Below are 10,035 nucleotides of genomic sequence, written 5' to 3'. Positions count from 1 at the left end.
ACGGGTTAGGGTCGGGGGATGGGGGTGGGGGGGGGGGTTGCGGGGGGCCTCGGTTACTGATTAACACGGGGAGGAGGGAATTTCTCAACTTCTAACTCCTTTGGGGTAGGGGCAGAGGGGGAGGGTGCAGACATAAAGTGCACAGGAGGATCCCATTGGGCCCAGGGAGCCCGTGCTGTGCCGGCTCTGTGACAGAGCGATCCAATCAGTCCCACTCCCCCCTGCTCTTTCCCCACAGCCCCGGCACATTTCCCCCCCTTCCGGTATTTACCCAATTCCCCCGTTTGAAAGTCCCGATTGAATCTTGCTCCCACCGCCCTTTCAGGCAGCGCGTTCCCGATCACAACAACTCGCTGCGTCAAAAACACATTCTCCCCATCGCCCCCTCTGGTTCCATCGCCGATTAGTACGCAGGTACAGCAAGTGATCAGGAAGGCCAATGGAATCTTGGCCTTTATTGCAAAGGGGATGGAGTATAAAAGCAGGGAAGTCTTGCTACAGTTATACAGGGTATTGGTGAGGTCACACCTGGAATACTGCGTGCAGTTTTGGTCTCCGTATTTACGAAAGGATATACTTGCTTTGGAGGCAGTTCAGAGAAGGTTCACTCGGTTGATTCCGGGGATGAGGGGGTTAACTTATGAGGAAAGGTTGAGGAGGTTGGGCCTCTACTCATTGGGATTCAGAAGAATGAGAGGTGATCTTATCGAAACGTATCAGATTATGAGGGGGGCTCGACAAGGTGGATGCAGAGAGGATGTTTCCACTGATGGGGGAGACTAGAACTAGGGGGCACGGTCTTAGAATAAGGGGCCGCCCATTTAAAACTGAGATGAGGAGGAATTTCTTCTCTCTGAGGGTTGTAAATCTGTGGAATTCGCTGCCTCAGAGAGCTGTGGAGGCCGGGACATTGAATAAATTTAAGACGGAGATAGACAGTTTCTTAACCGATAAGGGGATAAGGTTGTTATGTATGCATGTTTGTAGTGTCATATGATGTCTGTAACACTGAATGTACCCTTACACTGTACACACCTTACCTGTACACACTGTACACACCTTACCTGTACACACTGTACACACCTTACCTGTACACCAGAGGGCGCTGCTGCTGGAGACCCAGGGGTTGCCTGCACACTGCAGGTAACCCAGTATAAAACGGGAGCTCACAGCTTGGTGTCCTCACTCGAGAAGCTGCAAATAAAGGACTATAGAAGGGCCGAATGGCCTACTCCTGCACCTATTTTCTATGTTTCTATAGTCTACACAGTTTAAGTACCACACTCTGCCTCTTGGGGCCTACATCAAGAAAGACTGGATCAACTGGGCTTGTATTCACTGGAGTTCAGAAGAGTGAGAGGGGACCTCATAGAAACGTTTAAAATTCTGACGGGTTTGGACAGGTTGGATGCAGGAAGAATGTTCCCAATGTTGGGGAAGTCCAGAACCAGGGGTCACAGTCTAAGGATAAGGGGTAAGCCATTTAGGACCGAGATGAGGAGAAACTTCTTCACCCAGAGAGTGGTGAACCTGTGGAATTCTCTACCACAGAAAGTAGTTGAGGCCAATTCACTAAATATATTCAAAAGGGAGTTAGATGAAGTCCTTACTACTCGGGGGATCAAGGGGTATGGCGTGAAAGCAGGAAGTGGGTACTGAAGTTTCATGTTCAGCCATGAACTCATTGAATGGCGGTGCAGGCTAGAAGGGCTGAATGGCCTGCTCCTGCACCTATTTTCTATACACAATAACTGGCGACGGGGATGGGAGCCCACGATACCAAAAAGTGAGGCAAACGCTGTTATTAACAATGTAAAGGCAGTCAAGAATGTAGACTCGACGGTGTATGACCAGGGCCACAGTGTCATGTATACAGGGAGGACACTGTTAAAGGACACTGGGTTCGACGGGAACAAGGTAAGTGCGAGAGGAATCCCCCCGTGGGAGACCCCCGGGTCCAGCTGGCTACCAGACCATGTAGCGCGGACCTTTGGAACTAGTGTGATGCCCCAGGAAGGGCCCACACACAAACTCTCTGCTCCAAGGAGAACTGTCCCAGCCTCACCAGTCTCCCGGTCACTGAGGCCCTCATCCCCGCGAGAGATGATCCAGACACAGATAGCGGCCACAGCGATCCTCCTGAGGAAAGCTCCCACGCTCCGGCCTACCCTCAAGGGGAAGGCCTTCCTTTGACATCTCCGAGATATTTAATAAACAAAACCGGAGGAAAAAGAATACAAGCCTGTTAGCTTTCACCAACATAATAAACACCTTTAACGTAGTGAGACGTCCCCAACGTGCTTCACACGAGCGATTATCAGACAGAATTCGACCCCGAGCCACACAAGGAGATATTCGGGGCAGGTGACCAAAAGCTGGGTCAAAGAGGTCGGTTTTAAGGAGCGTCTCGAAGGAGGAGAGAGAGGCGGAGAGGTTTAGGGAGGGAGTTCCAGAGCTTGGGGCCCAGGCAGCTGAAGGCACGGCCACCGATGGTGGAGCGATTATAATCAGGGATGGTCAAGAGGGCAGAATTAGAGGAGGGCAGAGATCTCGGGGGGGTTGTGGGGCTGGAGGAGGTTACAGAGATAGGGAGGGGTGTAGGGGCTGGAGGAGGTTATAGAGATAGGGAGGGGTGTAGGGGCTGGAGGAGGTTACAGAGATAGGGAGGGGTGTAGGGGCTGTAGGGGGTTACAGAGATAGGGAGTGGTGTAGGGGCTGGAGGGGGTTACAGAGATAGGGAGGGGTGTAGGGGCTGGAGGAGGTTACAGAGATAGGGAGGGGTGTAGTGAATGGTGGTTACAGAGATAGGGATGGGTGTAGGGACTGGAGGAGGTTACAGAGATAGGGAGGGGTGTAGTGAATGGTGGTTACAGAGATAGGGATGGGTGTAGGGGCTGGAGGAGGTTACAGAGATAGGGAGGGATGTAGGGGCTGGAGTAGGTTACAGAGATAGGGAGGGGTGTAGGGCTGGAGGAGGTTACAGAGATAGGGAGGGGTGTAGGGGCTGGAGGGAGTTACAGAGATAGGGAGGGGTGTAGGGCTGGAGGAGGTTACAGAGATAGGGAGGGATGTAGGGGCTGGAGTAGGTTACAGAGATAGGGAGGGGTGTAGGGCTGGAGGAGGTTACAGAGATAGGGAGGGGTGTAGGGGCTGGAGGGGGTTACAGAGATAGGGAGGGGTGTAGGGCTGGAGGAGGTTACAGAGATAGGGAGGGGTGTAGGGGCTGGAGTAGGTTACAGAGATAAGGAGGGGTGTAGGGGCTGGAGGGGATTACAGAGATAGGGAGGGGTGTAGGAGCTGGAGGAGATTACAGAGATAGGGAGGGGTGTAGGGTCTGGAGGGGGTTACAGAGATAGGGAGGGGTGTAGGGGCTGGAGGAGGTTACAGAGATAGGGAGGGGTGTAGGAGCTGGAGGAGGTTACAGAGATAGGGAGGGGTGTAGGGGCTGGAGGAGGTTACAGAGATAGGGAGGGGTGTAGGAGCTGGAGGAGATTACAGAGATAGGGAGGGGTGTAGGGGCTGGAGGGGGTTACAGAGATAGGGAGGGGTGTAGGGGCTGGAGGAGGTTACAGAGATAGGGAGGGGTGTAAGGGCTGGAGTGGGTTACAGAGATAGGGAGGGGTGTAGGGGCTGGAGGGGGTTACAGAGATAGGGAGGGGTGTAGGGGCTGGAGGGGGTTACAGAGATAGGGAGGGGTGTAAGGGCTGGAGGAGGTTACAGAGATAGGGAGGGATGTAGGGTCTGGAGGAGGTTACAGAGATAGGGAGGGGTGTAGGGGCTGGAGGAGGTTACAGAGATAGGGAGGGGTGTAGGGGCTGGAGGAGGTTACAGAGATAGGGAGGGGTGTAGGGGCTGGAGGGGGTTACAGAGATAGGGAGGGGTGTAGGGGCTGGAGGAGGTTACAGAGATAGGGAGGGGTGTAGGAGCTGGAGGAGATTACAGAGATAGGGAGGGGTGTAGGGACTGGAGGAGGTTACAGAGATAGGGAGGGGTGTAGGAGCTGGAGGAGATTACAGAGATAGGGAGGGGTGTAGGGACTGGAGGAGGTTACAGAGATAGAGAGGGGTGTAGGAGCCATGGAGGGATTTGAAAACAAGGATGAGAATTATGAAATCGAGGTGTTGCTTAACCCGGAACCGATGTAGGTCAGTGAGCACAGGGGGTGATGGGTGAGCGGGACTCGGTGCGAGTTAGGACACGGGGACAGCGAGCACAGAGGGTGATGGGTGAGCGGGACTCGGTGCGAGTTAGGACACGGGGGCAGTGAGCACAGGGGGTGATGGGTGAGCGGGACTCGGTGCGAGTTAGGACACGGGGGCAGCAGAGTTTTGGATGAGAGAGGGAGGGGAGGGAGAGGGAGGGGAGGGAGAGAGGGGGAGCCGCAGGGACCCTGACCGCGGAGGTGTGCACCCCGTGGGGAAGCCGCGACCCCCAGGGACTTACTGCTGCCGTCTGCGTAAACCTTCGACCCGTCGCCACTCAACGCGCGGCACGCCGGGGAAATCTTCCTCCCGTCCACCTCCGCCATCCGAGCTTCCAACAACACGGCTCAGCCCAAAAGCAGGGGGCTGCAGAGAGAGGCACGGCATCGGGCATGGCCGTGTACCTGACCCCTGACCCCCAACCCTCCCCGACCCCTGACCCCCATAACCCCTGACCCTCCCTGACCCCATCCTGGCACCTGAACCTCCCCGGCCCCAACCGCCGATCCTCCCCGACCCCTGACCCCCATAACCCCCGACCCTCCCCGACCCCAACCCCCAAACCCCAACCCTCCCCGACCCCTGAACCACCCCGATCCCAACTTTCCCTGACCTCAACCCCCGACCCCTGATCCTCCTTGACCCTCCACGACCCAAGATTCTCCCTGACCCCCGACCCTCCTCGACCCCTGACCCTCCCCAACCCCAACCCCCGACTCCTGAAGCTCCGCGACCCCAACCCCCTACCCCTGACCTTCCCCCACCCCCAACCCTCGACCCCAACCGTCCCCGGCTCCAACCCTCCCCGACCCCAACCCCCGACCCCCAACTCTCCTCGACCCCTGAACCACCCTGACCCCTGAATCTCCCCGGCCCCAACCCCCGACCCCCAACCCTCCAGGACCCCTGACCCTCCCCGACCCCCAACCCCCCCTGACCTCAACCCCCGACCCCTGGTCCTCCTTCACCCTCCACGACCCATGACGCTGCCTGACCTCCGACCCTCCACCGACCCCGACCTCCAACTCCTGAAGCTCCCCGACACCAAACCCTACCCCCGACCTTCCCCGACCCCCGACCCTTCCCAACCCCTGACCCTCCCCAACCCCTGACCCCCGACCCTCATCCGATCCCTGACCCTCTCCGACCCCCTCACCTGCGGAAGTTGATGTTGACGTTGACGGTTAGGACGGGCCCAGCGAAGGCGCAGATTCTCGCCTCTCCGTCCAGCGGGGCTGTGTACGTGGAGACAGGAGCGAGGCACCCGAGAGACTCACTGTCTGTAGACCCAACCCCCCTCCCCTCCCCCCTCCCCTCCGCCGCCCCTTCTCACCTTCTCCCCCCACCTCTCTCCCTCCCCCTTCCTGCTCTCCCCGCCCCCTCCCCCTCTCCCTTGCACTCCCTACCCCACCCCCACTTCCCCCTCCCTCCATCACCCCCTCCCCCTCTCCCCCTCCCCCTCTCCCTTGCACTCCCTACCCCACCCCCACTTCCCCCTCCCTCCATCACCCCCCTCCCCTCCCCCTCTCCCCCTCTCTCCTTGCCCCCCCTACCCCACCCCCATCCTCCGTCACCCCACGGCTCTCCCCCTCTCCCCTCCCTCCATCACCCCATGCCCCTCCCCCTCTCCCCCCCACCGCCCCCTCCCCTCCCCCTCTCCCCTCCCTCCATCACCCCATGCCCCTCCCCTCTTCCCCCCCCACCGACCCCTTCCCTCCCCCTCTCCTGCTCCCCTCCCTCCATCACCCCATGCCCCTCCCCCTCTCCCCCCACCGCCCCCTCCCCTCTCTCCATCACCCCATGCCCTTCCCCCTCTCCCCCCCCCCACCGACCCCTCCCCTCCCCCTCTCCCCTCCCCCCTCCCTCCATCACCCCATGCCCCTCCCCCTCTCCCCCCCCCACCGCCCTCTCCCCTCCCCCAGTCCCCTCTCGCCGCCCCCCCACCGCCCCCTCCCCTCCCCCTCTCCCCCCCCCCTCTCTCCCCCAGAACCCTCTCGCCGCCCCCCCACCGCCCCCTCCCCTCCCCCTCTCCCTCCCCCCTCTCTCCCCCAGAACCCTCTCGCCGCCCCCCCACCCCCCACTCCCCCCCGGCAGCCCGGACTCACTTCGGGGGGGTCCCTCGAGGCGCGGCCCGGGCTGGAATACGCAGACCACCCTGCCCTCGGCCTGGTTGAGGAACACGGCGTACTCGAAGCACAACCCCTCCAACCCGCTGCTCCTGGTCAACAGGCGGTTTGGGCTCTCGCCCTCTGCAACGCGTAGAAAGAAACGGGCATTGGTATAGTGCCCTTCACATCCCCGGGGACCTCCCTGAGGCCTTCGCCGGCCAGGAGGAGACACGCCCCCCTGCCCTTCGACCCCGCCATGTTAGCGAAGGGGTTCCGCTCGGGGACACCACGTAATGTACGCACCTGCGCGCGAGCTCGCGGGATCGTGGAGCTGTTGAGATGGAGCACGCGGTGTCCACCGGTACGCTCGCGGCCTCCCGCGAGAGGTGGGTACCGGAGGGACTGGAGTGCATCATCACCCCCGGCAACCAAATTCTAAACTGATCCATCAACGTCCAAAGTTTAATTGGTTTATTTTGTCGGATTTAGAGACCCCCTTTAATCAGGGGGCACTTGATTGATGGTTTCAACTATATAGTTGTAGAGCTGTTGAGTGGGAGTGGCTTAGCCAGTCACGTGACGTGACCAAGACTTCATAAAACCCCGGCCAGTTGGGTTCGGGGGGATGAGGTATGCAGTTGTGAGCCTGGTGGATGAACCAGTAATGTGCGGTGCGATTGTTAAACCTTTGCTAATAAACCAACTACAGGCAACTCTCCATTACCCGGGTCCCTCGGGGCTTGGCCGATGCCACTGAGTCAGAAGGTCGTGGGTTCGAGTCCCCACTCCAGAGACTTGAGACCATAATCCAGGCCGATACTCCCCAGTGCAGTACTGAGGGAGCGCCGCTCAATACCGCCCCTCCGACAGTGCGGCGCTCCCTCGGTACCGCCCCTCCGACAGTGCGGCGCTCCCTCAGTACCGCCCCTCCGATAGTGCGGCGCTCCCTCAGTACCGCCCCTCCAACAGTGCGCCGCTCCCTCGGTACCGCCCCTCCGACAGTGCGGCGCTCCCTCAGTACCGCCCCTCCGACAGTGCGGCGCTCCCTCAGTACCACCCCTCCGACAGTGCGGCGCTCCCTCGGTCCCGCCCCTCCGACAGTGCGGCGCTCCCTCGGTCCCGCCCCTCCGACAGTGCGGCGCTCCCTCAGTACTGCCCCTCCGATAGTGCGGCGCTCCCTCGGTACCGCCCCTCCGACAGTGCGGCGCTCCCTCAGTACCGCCCCTCCGATAGTGCGGTGCTCCCTCAGTACTGCCCCTCCGACAGTGCGGCGCTCCCTCAGTACCACCCCTCCGATCTTGTATTGATGGCCTTTAGTTATGCTCTCCCCCACAAGTGCAAACACATGGGATTTTAGTGGAGGTGTAGGATATTGAGAAATTTCCCCAATACCATTGGGGGTTGGGGGATCAGAAAAAGATATATTGGAGGGGAGAACGTGGGATGCCGGCCAGGAGTGCGTTGGAATGGTCAAGACTAGAGGTATCGAAGGCAGGGTGAGGGCTTCAGCAGTGGATGAGCTGTCCAGCACGGACACAAGATGTCGAACGGTCTCATTCTGTGCTGTAAATTCCAGCGACTCTGTGACATGGAGTGAAGTCCATTGAGAAGATTCTGAGGGTGAATGACAGGTTAGATGCAGGGAGGGTGTTTCCCCCGGGCTGGGGAGTCTAGAACCAGGGGTCACACAGTCTCAGGATAAGGGGTCGGCCATTGAGGACTGAGATGAGGAGGAATTTCTTCACTCAGAGGAGGGTGAATCTTTGGGATTCTCTGCCCCAGAGGCCTGTGGAGGCTCAGTCGTTGAGTATATTCAAGGCTGAGATCGATAGATTTTTGGACTCAAGGGGAATCGAGGGATCGGGCGGGAAAGTGGAGTTGAGGTAGGGCTGAAGGAGGTTACAGAGATAGAGAAGGGTGTAGGGGCTGGAGGAGGTTACAGAGATAGGGAGGGGTGTAGGGGCTAGAGGGGGTTACAGAGATAGGGAGGGGTGTAGGGGCTGGAGGGGGTTACAGAGATAGGGAGGGGTGTAGGGGCTGGAGGGGGTTACAGAGATAGGGAGGGGTGTAGGGGCTGGAGGGGGTTACAGAGATAGGGAGGGGTGTAGGGGCTGGAGGAGGTTACAGAGATAGGGAGAGGTGTAGGGGTTGGAGGAGGTTACAGAGATAGGGAGGGGTGTAGGGGCTGGAGGAGGTTACAGAGATAGGGAGGGGTGTAGGGGCTGGAGGGGGTTACAGAGATAGGGAGGGGTGTAGGGGCTGGAGGGGGTTACAGAGATAGGGAGGGGTGTAGGGTCTGGAGGAGGTTACAGAGATGGGGAGGGGGGTATAGGGGGCTGGAGGAGGTTACAGAGATAGGGAGGGGTGTAGGGGTTGGAGGAGGTTACAGAGATAGGGAGGGGTGTAGGAGCTGGAGGGGGTTACAGAGATGGGGAGGGGGTATAGGGGGCTGGAGGAGGTTACAGAGAGAAGGAGGGGTGTAGGGGCTGGAGGAGGTTACAGAGATAGGGAGGGGTGTAGGGGTTGGAGGAGGTTACAGAGATAGGGAGGGGTGTAGGGGCTAGAGGAGGTTACAGAGATAGGGAGGGGTGTAGGGGCTGGAGGAGGTTACAGAGATAGGGAGGGGTGTAGGGGTTGGAGGAGGTTACAGAGATAGGGAGGGGTGTATGGGCTGGAGGAGGTTACAGAGATAGGGAGGGGTGTAGGGGCTGGAGGAGGTTACAGAGATAGGGAGGGGTGTAAGGGCTGGAGGAGGTTACAGAGATAGAGAGGGGTGTAGGGTCTGGAGGAGGTTACAGAGATGGGGAGGGGGGTATAGGGGGCTGGAGGAGGTTACAGAGATAGGGAGGGGTGTAGGGGCTGGAGGAGGTTACAGAGATAGGGAGAGGTGTAGGGGTTGGAGGAGGTTACAGAGATAGGGAGGGGTGTAGGGGCTGGAGGAGGTTACAGAGATAGGGAGGGGTGTAGGGGCTGGAGGGGGTTACAGAGATAGGGAGGGGTGTAGGGGCTGGAGGGGGTTACAGAGATAGGGAGGGGTGTAGGGTCTGGAGGAGGTTACAGAGATGGGGAGGGGGGTATAGGGGGCTGGAGAAGGTTACAGAGATAAGGAGGGGTGTAGGGACTGGAGGGGGTTACAGAGATAGGGAGGAGTGTAGGGGCTGGAGGAGGTTACAGAGATGGGGAGGAGGTATAGGGGGCTGGAGGAGGTTACAGAGATAGGGAGGGGTGTAGGAGCTGGAGGAGGTTACAGAGATAGGGAGGGGTGTAGGGGTTGGAGGAGGTTACAGAGATAGGGAGGGGTGTAGGGGCTGGAGGAGGTTACAGAGATAGGGAGGGGTGTAGGGGCTGGAGGAGGTTACAGAGATAGGGAGGGGTGTAGGGGTTGGAGGAGGTTACAGAGATAGGGAGGGGTGTATGGGCTGGAGGAGGTTACAGAGATAGGGAGGGGTGTAGGGGCTGGAGGAGGTTACAGAGATAGGGAGGGGTGTAAGGGCTGGAGGAGGTTACAGAGATAGAGAGGGGTGTAGGGTCTGGAGGAGGTTACAGAGATGGGGAGGGGGGTATAGGGCGCTGGAGGAGGTTACAGAGATAGGGAGGGGTGTAGGGGTTGGAGGAGGTTACAGAGATAGGGAGGGGTGTAGGAGCTGGAGGGGGTTACAGAGATGGGGAGGGGGTATAGGGGGCTGGAGGAGGTTACAGAGAGAAGGAGGGGTGTAGGGGCTGGA

The sequence above is a fragment of the Pristiophorus japonicus genome, unplaced genomic scaffold (genome assembly GCF_044704955.1).
Source record: "Pristiophorus japonicus isolate sPriJap1 unplaced genomic scaffold, sPriJap1.hap1 HAP1_SCAFFOLD_2087, whole genome shotgun sequence".
Lineage (NCBI taxonomy): Eukaryota > Metazoa > Chordata > Chondrichthyes > Pristiophoridae > Pristiophorus > Pristiophorus japonicus.
Note: the sequence above shows the minus strand (reverse complement) of the source record.